General features: G+C 48.4%; 1 pseudogene; it reads left to right on the top strand.

The window, feature by feature from the left end:
- The first annotated feature begins 13,861 nt into the window (after positions 1 to 13,861).
- Positions 13,862 to 17,041, top strand: LOC102508822 (annotated as a pseudogene).
- The last annotated feature ends 1,274 nt before the right edge of the window (positions 17,042 to 18,315 follow it).

The raw sequence follows: 18,315 nt of genomic DNA, 5'->3' as shown, positions 1-18,315 counted from the left end.
ACGCCCGCCTTCTGCATTCACTTACTCTCAGTTGTCACTACTTTCCTATATTTGACCAAGAAGTTGCCCTCCTCCTACCCCTACCCTGAGCATTTCAAAAGAGTAACCTAAAAACTAAACTCTTCACTACATGCCACAAACTGTAATCGCATTACTAGTAGCCATAAGGTTAGCCTGTGAATGAATTTAAAAGGATTAGAGTGAACATATGATAATTACTTTAAACAAAAACATTTTGACTCATAAAATCATAATTAACTTCATAAGTATCAAACGGCATTACTCTATATTACTATCCTCTTTGCATTTACAGTATCCTATATGGATACTAATATGTAAATCACACTTAATATCCCCATTACTATGCTTAGATGGCACAATATGAGTTTTCATTACAGCCGCTGTCACCACGCTCAGCACCCATTCTACATGAGCTGGCATAACACCTACCATCAGTGCTCCCCGCCTGTGCGGCTGCACCGGGACCGTCACTAACAGCTGTGGGATCCAATGCCTACAGTACTGATTATGTACAAAATCTTAACCTTCTTCAAGGCTAAAACTCATTATTCCAAACATTATAGTAATACAATTGACATGATTATCAAAAATTATATCCTCTGAATTAACACTAAACCTTATGGCCTATTAACCAGCCTTATCGGCTCATTCTTCCTGAATCAACTGACACTAGCCTTCACTTTTCACTAGCCTTCCTCTCTGTTAGTGCCTCCACTTGCATCAACGTCTCTTCTTCCACCAGCACACACAGCCAGCCAATTTCATCCATCCCAGCAATCATTAACCCCCAAAACTGTATCATCACAAATAACTTACTACAAACATCCTTAGACTTTCACACTTCACAACTGATCACATTCTATAGTTTAATCAAAACCCTAATTATTAGTCAAAACCCTAATTATTTACTACACACTGAGAAAATTAGTCAAAACCCTAATTATTTACTACCCACTGAGAAAATCAGACAACATGATTAAATTCACGACCCTGTTTCTTACTGTATGTACTCCTTGGATCACTTCCACTTGTCACTGCACTTTTGCCCAGAATCTTGTAGCTTCCTTACATTTTATAATAATTCAACACTAAACTCAGGCAGCATCCATTTCTTAATCTGGTGCTTCCCCATGACCGACACATGCAAGAGAATTTATGGTAAATATGCCCCTTTAGGACCTGCTCCTTTGGTTCCCAAGAGCAAAACTGGAGTTTCCATTCCTGGACCCAGAGCACCTGCAGTCATGCTGCTCACACTAGGCAGCTGGGGCACATCATGCATTATAATATTCAAGCCCTTGGAAAACCAGACGGCATGTCCTGTCCTTGTGACCATCTTTGTGAGGAGTAATCACAAGCCCCATCTGTGCCGAACAGACTTACAACCACTCCCCGCAAGGCCCTCCACCAGCCACACACACTAGGAGCTGTGGGCATCCATGCGCAGACAGCGTGAGGTCCTAGCAGTGCTCCAGCCCTAACAACCACCCGCGCCTTACTTCATGGTCTGAACCACGCATCAGGCACCCAGGCACGGGGTTCAGCACTGGGAGGAGGAGCCCCCTCAGCTGGGGTGAAAACCAGCAGGCTTGCTGGAGCACTGTGAGAAGCTGAGCCCCTGCTCTTGAAGAGCCTGTGCAGAGACCCACTGACTCCCCGTCACGGCAGGGACACAGCAGGCTGAACACTGCCTGGGGCTCCGGCCAGCTTGCAGGGGTGGCTCAGGTGGGCTCCCTGGATTCCCCCAGGCTCCTGGTCCCACCCTCCTTGTTCGGTGCTGCTCCCCACTCAGGTGGAGGCTTCCACTGCCAGTGAGAGTGCACACCGTGGGAGAAAGTGGTGCTGGCCTGGGTGTGGCCCTGCCTCTGAAAAGATGGCCGGCAGTCACGGCCAGCTAGTTTGTCCCTGCACACCCTCTGCAGGGAACAGTACTAGCACCAAGGTAGAGCCTGCCATCCCCAGAACTCACTTTCCTGTGCACACCTGACAGGCGGTGGGGCCAGCTCAGGGCTGCGGCCCCAATCTCTCTGGCCCTGACCCACCCTCTGGCCACGCTGTGCACACCAGAAAAAAGGTTATACCAGTACAGAAGGGCCACTGCAAGCCCTCAGGCCTCAGCCACATCCCAAACCAAAGCAAAGACTGCCATCACACACAGGCGAGCCCCAGTCCCACAGAGCTCCTGCTCCAGCCCCACGGGACCCCGTGCCACCCTTGATAGGGCTGGAACAGTCACTGAGCAGAGAAGCCCCTGCTTGAACCTGGAACTGGCTCCAGTCCCTCTGACTCCAGCCCTGCCACCCCATTGCAGGGGCTGCCAGCATGTCCCGAGGGAAGAGGGCAGCCCAGGATCACTTCAGGGCCAGCTCTTCCCAACAAACCCGCTGGGCACAGAAGACTGCACAGGAACACGCTCACACAAGGACACACCTTTAACTCTGACAGGTAACTGTTTCACCTAATTTCACAGAGATACACAAAGTTAAAATGAGAATACACAGGAACATGTTTTATGTGAAAGAGTAAGAAAATAACCATAATGAAAATAAATAAATAACCTACCTGACAAAGAGATCAAAGCAATAGTAATAAGAATGACAGCTGAACTGGGAAAAAGAACAGAAGAACATGGAGAATTTTTAAAAAGAACTAGAAAATATAAAAAAGAACCAGTCAGAGAAGAACTGCAGGTCATACAGAAGATTAGACAACACAGATGACCCATTAGCAACCTGGAAGATAGAATAATGAAAAGCACCCAGTCAGAAAAGCAAGAAGAAAAAGCACGTTACACGAGGTTAAGGGACTTCTGAGACAGCTCAAGCATAGTAACACTCACATTATAGGGGTCCCTGAAGGAAGAGAGAGAAACGGTGAGAAAATCTTTGATAAAATTATGGCTGAAAACTCCTCTAATCTGAAGAAGGAAGTGGATATCCAGGCACAGGAATCACAGAGAGTCCCAAATGGGATCAACTCAAACCGACTCACACCAAGACATACCATTATTCAAAAAGTGAAATTTAAAGACAATGACAGAATTCTAAAGGCAGCAAGAGGAAAATCTCACATTAAAGGAAATCCTTCATAAGCCTATCAGCTCTCCTTACTGCATGTATTTTTAAAATTTACATATATCTACTGTTCATTGTCTCTAAGAAGGTTTAGAGCCTTAGCTTTTTTAACTTGCATAGTTATTAAAGGAACAAAGCCAACCACAACATAAGAATTAATTCAAAAAGATACATACACCCCGCTGTTAACAGCAACACTATTTACAATAGCCAAGACATGGAAACAGCCTAAATGTCCATCAACAGATGACTGCATAAAGAAGAGGTGGTATATTTATACAATGCAATACTATTCGGCCATAAAAAAACAATATAATGCCATTTGCAACAACATGGATGTCCCTAGAGGATGTTATTCTAAGTGAAGTAAGCCAAAAAGAGAAAGAAAAATACCATATGAGATTGCTCATATGTGGAATCCAAAAAAAAAAAAAAAAAAAAAGAGCATAAATACAAAACAGAAACAGACTCACAGACATAGAATACAAACTTGTGGTTGCCAAGGGGCTGGGGGGTGGGAAGGGACAGATTGGGAGTTTGAAATTTGTAGATACTGACAGGCATATGCAGAATAGATACACAAGATTATACTTTATAGCACAGGGAAATATATACAAGATCTTGTCGTAGTTCACAGAGAAAAAAAATGTGACATTGAATATATGTATGTTCATATAAAACTGAAAAACTCTGCTCTACACTAGAATTTGACACAATATTGTAAAATGACTATAACTCAATAAAAAATGTAAAAAAAAAAAAAAAGAAGCTGTGGTATATTTTATACAATGGACTACTACTCAGCCATAAAAATGGTTCAAGTGATGCCATTTGCAGCAACAGGGAATGGATGCACCTGGAGAATGTCATTCTAAGTGAAGTAGTCAGAAAGCAAAACAAAAATACCATATGATATCACTTATATTTGGAATCAAGGAAAAAAAAAAAAGACAAACTTATTTACAACACAGAAACAGACTTACAGCATAGAAAACAAACTTATGGATACCAGAGGGGAAGGGAGTGGGAAGGGAAAAATTGGAAGTTTGAGATTCATGGATACCAATCTATATAAAGTAGACAACAACTAGTTTACACTGTACAGCACAGGGAACTCTATTTAATATCTTGTAGTAATTTATGGTAAGAAAAATATGAAAATGAATATATGTATTTTCCTATATGACTGAAGCATTCTGTTGTACACGAGAAATGGACAACATGGTAAACTGACTATACTTCAATAAAAATATTTTAAAACTTACAGGGCTATTGAATATTTTTGTTACATTAAAATGTCTGAAAAGAATACACTTCAAAGAAAAAACAAAGTTGCTGTAAGTTAACAAACCAGAAAGCACAGAGCACAGATGACATTTCCCTGTTTAACAGACCAGCACCAACCCAGTGCTGAGACCCCACTGCTCCCAGGACTGCCAGACGTCACCACCAGGAAGGGCGCACACACAGGAGAGTGCACCTCACGGGGACGGGACCGGAACACGCACAACTTGAAGCAGGATCCTGACAAGCTTTCCAGGAGCCAGTCTCACTATGAATTCTAGTAAATAAGAGTTTCTCGCTTTTTAAAAAAAACTGCCTTACTGAGATATAATTCACCCATTCCCGCATTTTAGGCATACAACTCAATGGCTTTTAGGATGTTCACACTTCCTTCTTTGATGCAATAAAGTAACTATTTCAGGTTTCATCCTGTCAACCTGCTGTTTGGTCCAAGAGGTCCTGCCAGGACTCAGATCTTGAGGATGCCCGTGGCCAGGGCCGCTCTAGGCTGGTCGAGAAACCTGTCCTGAGAGCCTCGGGCTTCACCAACAATGCGTTCCCATCAAGGACCCCATGAGAAAGCAGCTATTTAACCACAGTGTGAAAGAACCCAGGAAAAAGGAGGACACCTGATGCCCGATGTTTACTCACATTTGTATTTTCATATCCAGTACACCCCAGCACGTGGGACCAGAACATCCCCATCACCTCTGTGTCCTGGTCCTCTCAGGGCCCTGAGGCCCCCAGGCAGGAGGGGGGTGGGGAGGGGAGGGAAGGGGAGGGGGTGGGGGATGAGGTGGGTAGGGAGTATGACAGGAAGAGGGGTTGGGCACTTGAGAGGAGAAGGGGGTCACAGGAAGGATGAGGGCCAATCAAGCTCTTGAGGGGAGGAAGGAGGGTTCAGTCAGGTCAGGAGGTCAGCAGGTCAGGAAAACAAACAGCAGGCAAGCGGACTCTCAGGAGCAGCTGGAGGGGACGAGATGCCTCCCTCCAAGCCTTCTCCTGTCTGAACGCTGCCTTAGCAACGCCCCATGCTTTATGCCCTCTCTCGACCAATCACCTGCCTTTGCCCCTGGCACCTCACAGTGGACATTCCAGGTGACCTCACTTTTAGAATGTGCCCCGCCTAACTGATCCCCCACCACCAACTGCCATCCAACCCTGGGTCCTCTCTGCAAACTTTTCTGACCATATGCTTTCTGGTCCTGCCCAACCGATGTCCCCTGCCCCCTACTTCTGGGGTGCTCCCTCCTCCTTTTCCAAATTCCCAGGAGTTCCCTTGGGTAGTGGCTGAAAAACATATTAGGTAGACAATGACAGAACCAAGAGGAATCAAATATTCAGGCAGGGTGGGAGGTCCTCACTCCCCTTCGCTCAGCGCTGCACACAAAGTGCAGAGAGAACGTCCACAAGACGGAGAAGATCTTAACAGCACACCATCTTAATCACATCGCCACACCCATGTGGCCGTCCTCATCTGTAGTACACCTGTAGGTGACACATTGATTTTAAGTACATATGTTACATGCATAAAAATAAGCCCTATGGTTCTTGCCAAAAATATATAACACTATAAAAAATAATTATATACTGTCACACCCCCTACACTGCACTTGGGTGATTCACGTACATCCAGGTTCAAGGAGGCAGAAACTACCTGGGTGGGACAGAAGCAAAGTTGTGCTTTGGGGCAGTACTGGCTGTGAGGGGGCCTGAGAAACCCTTTTGGGGTGGTGGGAAGACTTGGTGTCTAGATATGGGGGGTGGTTGTGTTCACTCAATCAAGAAATACTGAGCACATGGGGCCTGCCAGTCTCAAGAGTCACAGAGACCCTCATATCTGTCCCCGTGAAGTGGCCAGCTGCTGACAGTGAGGAAGGGATGAGGTGCCTGGAGTGGTCACCAGAGTCCAGCGAGAGAGCCCCGCACTCATCCAGGCTTTGGGCCCCAGCCCTGCCAGCTTCCCCCAGGAGCCCCAGTTCCAGGCAAACTCTGATGGGTGCTGAGGGCAGCAGCTCCCTCCTAAGTCTCAGGAGCTCCCACAGTCTGCCCAGTGCTCTAAGTGAGAAACGGGCAGGGGGCAGTCAGTGGTTTGGGACGCTCTGCCATTGACAAAGAGGAGTTGGGTGAAAATACCTGGCTCCTTACACATCCCTCAATCCAATTCCCCAGGAGCCCCTTAAGCCCACAGGGCCCTCCCTCCTTCCAGCTGGGGCAAGTGGCCAGCTCTGCAGCAGCTCTGGGGCCCAGGCTGGGCCAACTGGTCAAGGGCCACCGACAGGTCAAGGTGACTGTGCTGCCCAGGAAGAGGGGGGACAGCAGTGAAGCAGTAAGTACCAGCAGGAGCAGCCTCTGTAACCGGGCTCCTCCTCTGTGAGCAGGGCCAGGGCCAAAACGTGGCAGTGAGGGTGGGAGGGCTGGGAGAGGTGCAGCCCTGTGGCCCTGGACAGGGCTGGACCAGAGCCCAGGGCCTGAGGGCCTGGGGGGAGAGACAGAGACAGACAGGCAGGGAGAGAGACAGTGCGTGACAGAGAGAGGTGGGAGTCAAGTCCTAGAGAGTGACAGACAGTGATGGGGGAACAGGGTAGGGAGAGAAGATAAAAGACAAGGCAAGAAGGAAAGAGGGAGCCAGCCCACAGTGCATGGTGGAGGACGAAGGGCCAGGGTGGCCTGACTCTGGGAAGGGGCCCAGAGTGGAGGGGGACAGAAAAGGCAGGAATCCTGGCATCACAGTCCCTCCCGCGCTAAGGCTCTCACCTCCCTGGAGCTGAGCTCCCCAGGGGTCACTGTACTTGCGAAGACTGGTACGTCCCATTTTCCTTGGGACTGCTGGTACCAGCCTCTGTGTCTGTCCCTGTCCGGGCTGACGACCAGGAGAATGGGCTGCCCCTGGGGAGGAAACTCCAGAGCCTGCCCTGTGGGGAGTTGACCCCGACTCCTCACAGGCCCAGTGGGGCTGCGTTTCCAACCGCACTGCTGGGCCTTCCCGGTCCCACAGCCGGGCTTCAGGCACTGTGCTGCCTCCAGGATCCCCTGGCCTGGAGGGACTGAGTCCCATCCAGGGTGAGCAGGCTTCAGGGATCCTGGGTCCCCTCCTACTGTCAACCAGAATTCCTTCCAACCCTCAGGAGTCGGGACCGCCTGTAAATCACCAGTTAGCATCAGGTCAAACGTATTGAGGTCTCACACTAAGCAATAAAATGTGCCAACTGACCAAATTCAAAGTGCAGTGTTTCAATTACACAACATTCTCAATAACCCACTTTATGGATGAGAAGACAGAAGGGATGTGAATCACCTAAGGGTCTCGGGGCGGCAAGTGCTGTAACTTTACCCTGAACCAACATCTACCTTGGAAAGTGATTCTACCTGGAGCCCGTCCTGTGACCTGCTCCATAAGGTTCTGAGGAAGACCGCTGGCTTTTCCTTGGGAAATTCCTCTTGCAATGACATTAAGTCATGCATCAGTCAGGACAAACCGTGAGGATGTGTTCACGAGGGATCCTGACTCTTAACGGCAAGTCAACTTTGTCTCAGGAAATGGGTCTTCTATTATCATTAATTCGGGCACCAAGGTAAATAAGAGTAAAAACATAAAATCCATCATACATATAAGTACTTTTAATTTAAAATATAAATAACTTTATGAACTATAAATGGATGCACTGCATTGGTCCATGACAAACAGGACATTACATACATTCATTACAAAGAAGTGCTGTCATGGGTGGGGATGTGGTGACAAGAGCAGGGTCATTTTCAGCAGGGAAGGAGGTCCCACAGCTCTCAGTACAGGGTGGGTAAGTTCACAGTGCTTCTCCCCACGACCAAACTCTCACCACACACACACACACACACACACACACACACACACAGGCAAATGCACATAGATCCTAAAATGACCATCTACCTTCTGATCAGAAAAAAGATAAAGATATGTGCTCACACCACCTAACAACACACTGACCATACACACAGTTCCCATAATAACTTCTTAATACTTCAGTTCTCTGAGCCTCTGAAGTTCCCCTCACTTGCGCTCACCATCATCTGACAGAAAGAAATCATAAAACAATACTTCAAGTTTGATTCATTACAGTTCCTCTAAGAACTTATGTTATTGCAAGTGTCAGAAGAATATAAAGTTCAATTTCAGATGGAGTTTTTGGCTCAGTAGTTTTCATGGTTAAAAGCTTCCCCTGACTACACAAAATTATTGGCTCTACTTTTCTCATTCTGTGCTTTCTGTCCCAACTAAAATTTCCCTATACATCTCATTATTTTGGCTTTCAGCCAGTGGCCTGATGGTGCATTTTGTAGATAGTTTGATTGTTCCTATAGATCGCTATCTATGGATGAGCATTTTATTCTTTTAGTATTAAATAGAACAACTGACAATCTACAGCTTTTCCTGTAACTGGAGAAACAATAAAGCTTACACTGACGTCACTCACCAATACACTACCAGACTTACAGCTTGTCCTGACCACAGTCTGACCTCCTCTAGTCAGTGTCCAGAAAAATCAAGCCCACACACGTGTGGATGTGACTCTATAGGGCCAGCACGCCCGCCTTCTGCATTCACTTACTCTCAGTTGTCACTACTTTCCTATATTTGACCAAGAAGTTGCCCTCCTCCTACCCCTACCCTGAGCATTTCAAAAGAGTAACCTAAAAACTAAACTCTTCACTACATGCCACAAACTGTAATCGCATTACTAGTAGCCATAAGGTTAGCCTGTGAATGAATTTAAAAGGATTAGAGTGAACATATGATAATTACTTTAAACAAAAACATTTTGACTCATAAAATCATAATTAACTTCATAAGTATCAAACGGCATTACTCTATATTACTATCCTCTTTGCATTTACAGTATCCTATATGGATACTAATATGTAAATCACACTTAATATCCCCATTACTATGCTTAGATGGCACAATATGAGTTTTCATTACAGCCGCTGTCACCACGCTCAGCACCCATTCTACATGAGCTGGCATAACACCTACCATCAGTGCTCCCCGCCTGTGCGGCTGCACCGGGACCGTCACTAACAGCTGTGGGATCCAATGCCTACAGTACTGATTATGTACAAAATCTTAACCTTCTTCAAGGCTAAAACTCATTATTCCAAACATTATAGTAATACAATTGACATGATTATCAAAAATTATATCCTCTGAATTAACACTAAACCTTATGGCCTATTAACCAGCCTTATCGGCTCATTCTTCCTGAATCAACTGACACTAGCCTTCACTTTTCACTAGCCTTCCTCTCTGTTAGTGCCTCCACTTGCATCAACGTCTCTTCTTCCACCAGCACACACAGCCAGCCAATTTCATCCATCCCAGCAATCATTAACCCCCAAAACTGTATCATCACAAATAACTTACTACAAACATCCTTAGACTTTCACACTTCACAACTGATCACATTCTATAGTTTAATCAAAACCCTAATTATTAGTCAAAACCCTAATTATTTACTACACACTGAGAAAATTAGTCAAAACCCTAATTATTTACTACCCACTGAGAAAATCAGACAACATGATTAAATTCACGACCCTGTTTCTTACTGTATGTACTCCTTGGATCACTTCCACTTGTCACTGCACTTTTGCCCAGAATCTTGTAGCTTCCTTACATTTTATAATAATTCAACACTAAACTCAGGCAGCATCCATTTCTTAATCTGGTGCTTCCCCATGACCGACACATGCAAGAGAATTTATGGTAAATATGCCCCTTTAGGACCTGCTCCTTTGGTTCCCAAGAGCAAAACTGGAGTTTCCATTCCTGGACCCAGAGCACCTGCAGTCATGCTGCTCACACTAGGCAGCTGGGGCACATCATGCATTATAATATTCAAGCCCTTGGAAAACCAGACGGCATGTCCTGTCCTTGTGACCATCTTTGTGAGGAGTAATCACAAGCCCCATCTGTGCCGAACAGACTTACAACCACTCCCCGCAAGGCCCTCCACCAGCCACACACACTAGGAGCTGTGGGCATCCATGCGCAGACAGCGTGAGGTCCTAGCAGTGCTCCAGCCCTAACAACCACCCGCGCCTTACTTCATGGTCTGAACCACGCATCAGGCACCCAGGCACGGGGTTCAGCACTGGGAGGAGGAGCCCCCTCAGCTGGGGTGAAAACCAGCAGGCTTGCTGGAGCACTGTGAGAAGCTGAGCCCCTGCTCTTGAAGAGCCTGTGCAGAGACCCACTGACTCCCCGTCACGGCAGGGACACAGCAGGCTGAACACTGCCTGGGGCTCCGGCCAGCTTGCAGGGGTGGCTCAGGTGGGCTCCCTGGATTCCCCCAGGCTCCTGGTCCCACCCTCCTTGTTCGGTGCTGCTCCCCACTCAGGTGGAGGCTTCCACTGCCAGTGAGAGTGCACACCGTGGGAGAAAGTGGTGCTGGCCTGGGTGTGGCCCTGCCTCTGAAAAGATGGCCGGCAGTCACGGCCAGCTAGTTTGTCCCTGCACACCCTCTGCAGGGAACAGTACTAGCACCAAGGTAGAGCCTGCCATCCCCAGAACTCACTTTCCTGTGCACACCTGACAGGCGGTGGGGCCAGCTCAGGGCTGCGGCCCCAATCTCTCTGGCCCTGACCCACCCTCTGGCCACGCTGTGCACACCAGAAAAAAGGTTATACCAGTACAGAAGGGCCACTGCAAGCCCTCAGGCCTCAGCCACATCCCAAACCAAAGCAAAGACTGCCATCACACACAGGCGAGCCCCAGTCCCACAGAGCTCCTGCTCCAGCCCCACGGGACCCCGTGCCACCCTTGATAGGGCTGGAACAGTCACTGAGCAGAGAAGCCCCTGCTTGAACCTGGAACTGGCTCCAGTCCCTCTGACTCCAGCCCTGCCACCCCATTGCAGGGGCTGCCAGCATGTCCCGAGGGAAGAGGGCAGCCCAGGATCACTTCAGGGCCAGCTCTTCCCAACAAACCCGCTGGGCACAGAAGACTGCACAGGAACACGCTCACACAAGGACACACCTTTAACTCTGACAGGTAACTGTTTCACCTAATTTCACAGAGATACACAAAGTTAAAATGAGAATACACAGGAACATGTTTTATGTGAAAGAGTAAGAAAATAACCATAATGAAAATAAATAAATAACCTACCTGACAAAGAGATCAAAGCAATAGTAATAAGAATGACAGCTGAACTGGGAAAAAGAACAGAAGAACATGGAGAATTTTTAAAAAGAACTAGAAAATATAAAAAAGAACCAGTCAGAGAAGAACTGCAGGTCATACAGAAGATTAGACAACACAGATGACCCATTAGCAACCTGGAAGATAGAATAATGAAAAGCACCCAGTCAGAAAAGCAAGAAGAAAAAGCACGTTACACGAGGTTAAGGGACTTCTGAGACAGCTCAAGCATAGTAACACTCACATTATAGGGGTCCCTGAAGGAAGAGAGAGAAACGGTGAGAAAATCTTTGATAAAATTATGGCTGAAAACTCCTCTAATCTGAAGAAGGAAGTGGATATCCAGGCACAGGAATCACAGAGAGTCCCAAATGGGATCAACTCAAACCGACTCACACCAAGACATACCATTATTCAAAAAGTGAAATTTAAAGACAATGACAGAATTCTAAAGGCAGCAAGAGGAAAATCTCACATTAAAGGAAATCCTTCATAAGCCTATCAGCTCTCCTTACTGCATGTATTTTTAAAATTTACATATATCTACTGTTCATTGTCTCTAAGAAGGTTTAGAGCCTTAGCTTTTTTAACTTGCATAGTTATTAAAGGAACAAAGCCAACCACAACATAAGAATTAATTCAAAAAGATACATACACCCCGCTGTTAACAGCAACACTATTTACAATAGCCAAGACATGGAAACAGCCTAAATGTCCATCAACAGATGACTGCATAAAGAAGAGGTGGTATATTTATACAATGCAATACTATTCGGCCATAAGAAAACAATATAATGCCATTTGCAGCAACATGGATGTCCCTAGAGAATGTTATTCTAAGTGAAGTAAGCCAAAAAGAGAAAGAAAAATACCATATGAGATTGCTCATATGTGGAATCCAGAAAAAGAAAAAAAAAAAGAGCATAAATACAAAACAGAAACAGTCTCGCAGACACTGAATACAGACTTGTGGTTGCCAAGGGGAGGGGTGTGGGAAGGGACAGACTGGGATTTCAAAATGTAGAATAGATGAACAAGATTATATGGTATAGCACAGGGAAACATATACAAGATCTTGTGGTAGCTCATAGCGAAAAAAAATGTGACAATGAATATATGCACGTTCATGTATAACTGAAAAAATTGTGCTCTACACTGGAATTTGACACAACATTGCAAAATGACTATAACTCAATGAAAAAGTTTAAAAAAATCTATTTCTCTGAAATTTAACTGCCTCCTCTGCAGAACAAGAATGACCCCAGCTACCTTCAATTCCAGGAAAGTTATAACTTTGAATTATTTACGGTTTTCTGAAGTTGAATGGTTTGTGATGAAAAGAATTGTTACTATGAAGTGGCTGTTCTGAACAGGTATCTTACCTGCTTGTTCTAATCAGCTTACACCCATGAAGAAAACAGCCAGAAAGTGACTAGATCAATAGTAGTCTTTGAGGCCTGTTTTTTGAAAAACGTAACTGAATAGAACAGTAAAATCCCTGGACATGCAAAAGTTGTACTCCCTCTCTTTGGGGGCAGTCACAAGCTTTTGAAACATGTGGAAAAGAAACTGACCTGACCTTACCCTGATAAAGAGCACAGCAGTTGAAAGCACCACAAGTATGTAGTAGATCGAGCGAGTGAACCTGTCGAATCTCTACTGTTTTACAGTGAGCTGTAGTGATCTCAAACAGGTATGTACTTTTCTGATCCACAATTCTAGAAAAGCAAATTTTGACTGTAAAATGTATTAAGAAATTAACTTATTTGCCATGTGTTATCTGAAAGATATGGGGAGAAAAAAACCTGCTGTGAAAACATTAAAAAAAAAAGGTTTGACCACATTAAAAGAGTGAGGCACAAAAGGAAAAAAGGATAATGATTTTTTCTCCCCTAAACTCCTGGCCTGAATATGTCCTCCAAAAGTCCCCCTTACCAGATGGCTAACCCAGCGAGAGAAGACAGCCCACTTGATTTCAAATGTGAGAGTCATTTTTTTTTAACTTAAATGAGAGAAGCTATCTTGACTTCATTATATCTAAGAGGAGAGCTCAAGTGTTCAGCATGTGGATCTGATTTGAGGGTTTGAGTAAAAGTGTGTCTTTTTTTTTTTTTTTTAATAGAAATTGTATGTAATCCCCAGCAGTGGCGAGAACCATTTGCTAATACTAATTGTTGCTGGTTGAGAGCAGAGTAGGAGATTGTTAAAGTCTTCCCTAGCAGAAACCTGATCTGTGGAGACGGACATCACAGGAACTGCCATGCGGACTGCAGCTGGCAGGAGAGGACCACGGTGTGGACAGTGGTGTGGGCACCGGCGTCCCCATCTTCCCTTTGGCAGCGGAGTTAAGACACAGGAAACATCTCTGGGAGTTCGCCAGGGGCCCGAATGCACATTTGGCATCCTTTCCCTCCCCAGCCCCTCCTCAGCCCCGGATCTGACAACAAAACTTGAAGTGGGTGTATTTCTAAGAACATATGTTTTCAAAAAATTATTATTTAATGATGTGGCTATTCTAAACTATGATTAATAAAAGTACATTTAAGATTCAACATTGGTGAATGTGCCCTGGGAGCTGGCTGGCGGGGCAGCAGTGAGGGCAGGCTGAGTGCGTGGAGCAATGATGACCCCAGACCGCTGAGGTGAGGGGTCAGGCCAGGCCTTGCAGAGCCAGAGAAACTGAGTCCCATATAAGCACCGGTGAGGGCTGCTTCCTTCCGCCCACAGACCTGGCCTTTAAGCTGCTCCCAAGCCAATGAGTCCCTTGAACCCCATGAAACCTGCCCTGCCCCACATGCCACGTGGTGATGGGGATGGTCCCTTTGCTTATGAGGTAGTGCCTTGGCTACAAAGTGCTACTCAGCCAGGAGGATCACTGTGGTCACAACCATGTGGGGAGTTGCAGTGGGGCACAGAAAAGAGGTTTTGGGGAACCCCAGGGGCCCTGCAGGGAAGCCCTCATCTCCCCTCCCCACAGCTCCATGATGCCTGGCATGGCAGGAGGCAGCTCTGCCCTGAACTCCCTGCAGTGCCTGGGGCAGCAGGTGTTTGGCGAGGGTGGCACCAACAAGGGCTATGTGCAGCAATGGGTGTACGGCTGCAGAGACTACCCCAGGGGCTCAGGCTTCACCATCGGGTATGCAGGTGGCCCAGCGGGGGGTCCAGCAGGCCTAGGCCTCCCCTCACATGTCACAAGGCCCTCCACCAACTTCACACAAGCAGCAGTGGTAGCTGCCCAGGCTGCTGCCACAGCCAAGGTCACAGCCACTGTGGTCACCCTCCAGGAGAGACAGAGCCAGGAGCTGAGCCAGTACAGAGGAATTGGGGCTAAACAGCTTTTTAACTGCCAGTTCTTGCAGCACAGAGGTCCCTCAGGGCCCAGTGTTCCCAGCAGCAGGAACTCTACCAGCGTGGGAGGGCTGATGGGCCCCTTGGGCATGAGCCCTATGGGCATGAACCCCACACCTGGGCAGTGGGCATGGTGCTCCTGAATGCAGGCCAGCGCCTGCCCCAGCACGGGTACCCTGGGCCTCCCTAGGCCCAGACACGACCCCAACAGGGCATCAAGAGAGCCTACTCCAGTGAGGTGTAGCCCAGGCAGCAATACCTGCAGGGAGGCCAATATGGGCCCAGAGCCACCCAGTTTGCGTCTGGCCCTGGCCAGCTTCCTGTCTCCTCCTCCTACCCTGGGCACAGGCTGTCCCTGCAGCAGGGTGGGAGCCAGTCCCTGCCTACCTCCGGCCCTGCAGGGCTGCACTACAAGCCATTTCGTCCCCAGCTACCCCAGCTCCTCACTGCCAGGGAGCCCCACGCCGCCCATGAACTCCGGCAGCAGCATCCCCTACACGTCCACCAGCCAGGAGGTCAAATCTCCCTTCCTGCCTGACCTTAAGCCCAACGTGAGCAACTTGTCACCCCCTGGCAGCAGCCCGTGACCAGCTGCGGCTGACCTTCCCTGAGAGGGACGATGTGATCCTTGAGCCCTTTCCCCTGCAGCACATCCTGGCTGTGAGCAACCTCACCTTCCAGCTCTGAGACTCTGTCCAGACCCTGATGCTGAGGCCTGACCTGGAGCTGCAGTTCAAGTGCTACTACCATGAGGACCGGCAGATGAACACCAACTGGCCGGCCTCGGTCCGGGTCAGCGTCAATGCCACCCTACCCACCATCGAGCATGGTGACAAGACCTCCCGCAAGCCCTTATACCTGAAGCACGTGTGCCAGCCGGGCTGCAACACAATCCAGATCACCGTCACGGCCTGCCATAGCTCCCACCTCTTCGTGCTGCAGCTGGTGCACAGGCCTTCCATCCACTCCATGCCACAGGGTCTCCTCCTGCCCGCTGAGCACTGCATCATTGAGATAAAGTAGAACTTCAGCAGCGGCACCATCTCCAGCACCCCTGGACCCAATGGAGGACAGGGTGGCGCAGACTGCCACCAAGGCGTCACTCAAGTGCCGCATCACCTTCAGCAGAATCCAGCTCCCTGTCCAAGGTCACAACTGTCACCACACGCAGTGGTTCAAGCTAGAGTCTTATCTACAGCTCAACTGTGAGTAAGAGACCAGGAGGTGCCCTGTGTGCAGTAAGACAGCATTGCTGAGGGTCTGGAGGTGGACCAGTACACGCTGGGCATCCTCATTTACATTCTGAACTCTGACTATGAGATTCTCATCAGCCTCACGTGCAGTGGGAAGCCAGTACCTGTGAAGCCTGAAGTGCACGTCAAGGAGCCAGTGCTGCAGTGCTGCTGCACCGTGAACCCCGGCCTGTGCTCATGCCCAGCATGATGGAGATGATCAATGCCCTGGCCTGGTGCCACTCCCTTCAGCCCCTTGCAGCACCCAGCCCCCCTCAGCTCCTGCCCCTGGCGATTACCCCAGCGAGGGTTCCAGCTTCCTGGTACCAGGGACACTTCTGGACTCCTTCCTGCCCACCATGCCCAGCACCTCGACCCTTACTGAGTTCACCCAGGGCCACCTCCCATCCCCTATCAATCCAACATTCCCAGCAGCCCCAACACCAGATAAGTCTGCAGCCTGCCTCCCAGGTCAGATGGCACCAAGCAGGTCACCTGGACCCCAAACCATAACCCGGGGCCAACAGGGCTTCACACTCCCAACCTTGGAGGCCCACCAGGGCCCCAGCTGCACCATCCAAACCCTCTCCCTGGGTCCCGGCAGCCCCTGGGCCATGAACTGGGGTCTCATTGGTGAGCTGGCCTTCAGTGCTACCACAGGCATGATGGGCACCCCCCATCTGGGGCAGGGGAGGCCCCAGAGCCAGCCCTGGATCTGCTCCCAGAACTGACCAACCCCAATGAGCGGCTGTCCTACCTGGGCCCACCCGACCTCCCCACAAACAGCAACGATGACCTGCCAACTCTCCGAGAATTGATCCCACTGACCTCCACCTGAGATGTGCTCACAGATGTCATATACCTGCCCCAAGCCCAGCCCACCTGACATAAGTGGCCCTCCCCACGTGCACACCTGGAGCCTGGGCCCTGGATGCCTGGCCCCTGAGGCTGGAGGCAGCCCTGCATGGGGTGGGAGAGGACCCCAGGCAGTGGCAGCCACTGGCCCAGTTAGCCAGCAGAACTGTTTGTGCTGAGTTGCCCAACCCTGCCCCCATCCACACCCAGCCCATGCCTGTCCAGCCCCACATGGTCCATGACACACCTGCCACCCCTTACCTCAGCATCACCCAGGTCCCCCCACCCCTACCTGCTCCCAGCTCCCACTGGCCTGCATCTTGTCCAGCATTGACCTTTCTATTTCAATGGCCCCTTGGTCCTGGCTGGTGAGGAGCAGGGCTACTCTCTCCTGGGGCCTGATCTCACCCAGCCCACTGTGTGCAGTGGGGGTGGGGTCATCTGCCAACCTGAGGCTTCAGGCTGAAGCTGGAGATGGGGGCTCTAACACACAACACTGTACATAGTACAGAAACACATAGATACAGTGTGGCTGGTCCCTCTGCGCAGCCAGGGTCTCTGTGGGCTGGGCCTCCTGCCTGCACAGGAGTGCAGACAGGGAGGGGGTGTCAGTGAGGGAAGTAAGTTACTGCCTGCTGGGGGTGGGGCTCAGACTCAGTTCCATGTACAGACTCTCCAGCAGGCTGCTCCCTCAAGTTCCCCTTTTCTGTGAAAGTGAAGAATTGGTCCCGCTGTGTGTTTTAAAACCATCTCCCCTGTGTCCACCCCAGGGCCACACCAGGTTGGGGAGGAGGAGCTGCTGCTCCCATCCGTGCAGGGCCTAGTCATGTCCCCTGTCTGCCTGTCTCTGTTAAAGGACTCCCTCATGGTGGGGGAAAAAATACAACACTGACAAGTTAGAAAACCACCAAGTAAGGCCAGATGTCTAAACTGACTTGATGCTTTAATTTAAAACACCAGCATCAAGTTGGAACATGTTTTTTTTCCTTAAAAATTATTTAATTTCAAAGCTAGATAGTCAAAAAACAAGTTTCAGAGCTAGGAATATACTGATTAACAAGTTATGACTCTAGGGCAGTGAAATAACTAAACAGAAATGGCTTAGCTCTTGCAGATGCACTAATCTAGATTTGATATTGGTTCAGAAATCTATGTACAAAATTAAAATATGTAATCTATCTTGATATTTGTTTTCTTTCTATGTCCACAAAATGAAGATTTTTTTTTTCCTGATCAGTTTTTCATACAACAGACAAGAAAATCTCCTGGCACTGGTCAGAAATGTTTATACCTTGGGAATGTCACAGCAAACTGGCCTCTT

Source organism: Camelus ferus, chromosome 25 (assembly GCF_009834535.1).
Source record: "Camelus ferus isolate YT-003-E chromosome 25, BCGSAC_Cfer_1.0, whole genome shotgun sequence".
NCBI classification, from domain to species: Eukaryota; Metazoa; Chordata; class Mammalia; order Artiodactyla; family Camelidae; genus Camelus; species Camelus ferus.
The sequence above is the reverse complement of the archived record's forward strand: the minus strand, read 5'-3'. Positions and strand labels throughout refer to the sequence as shown.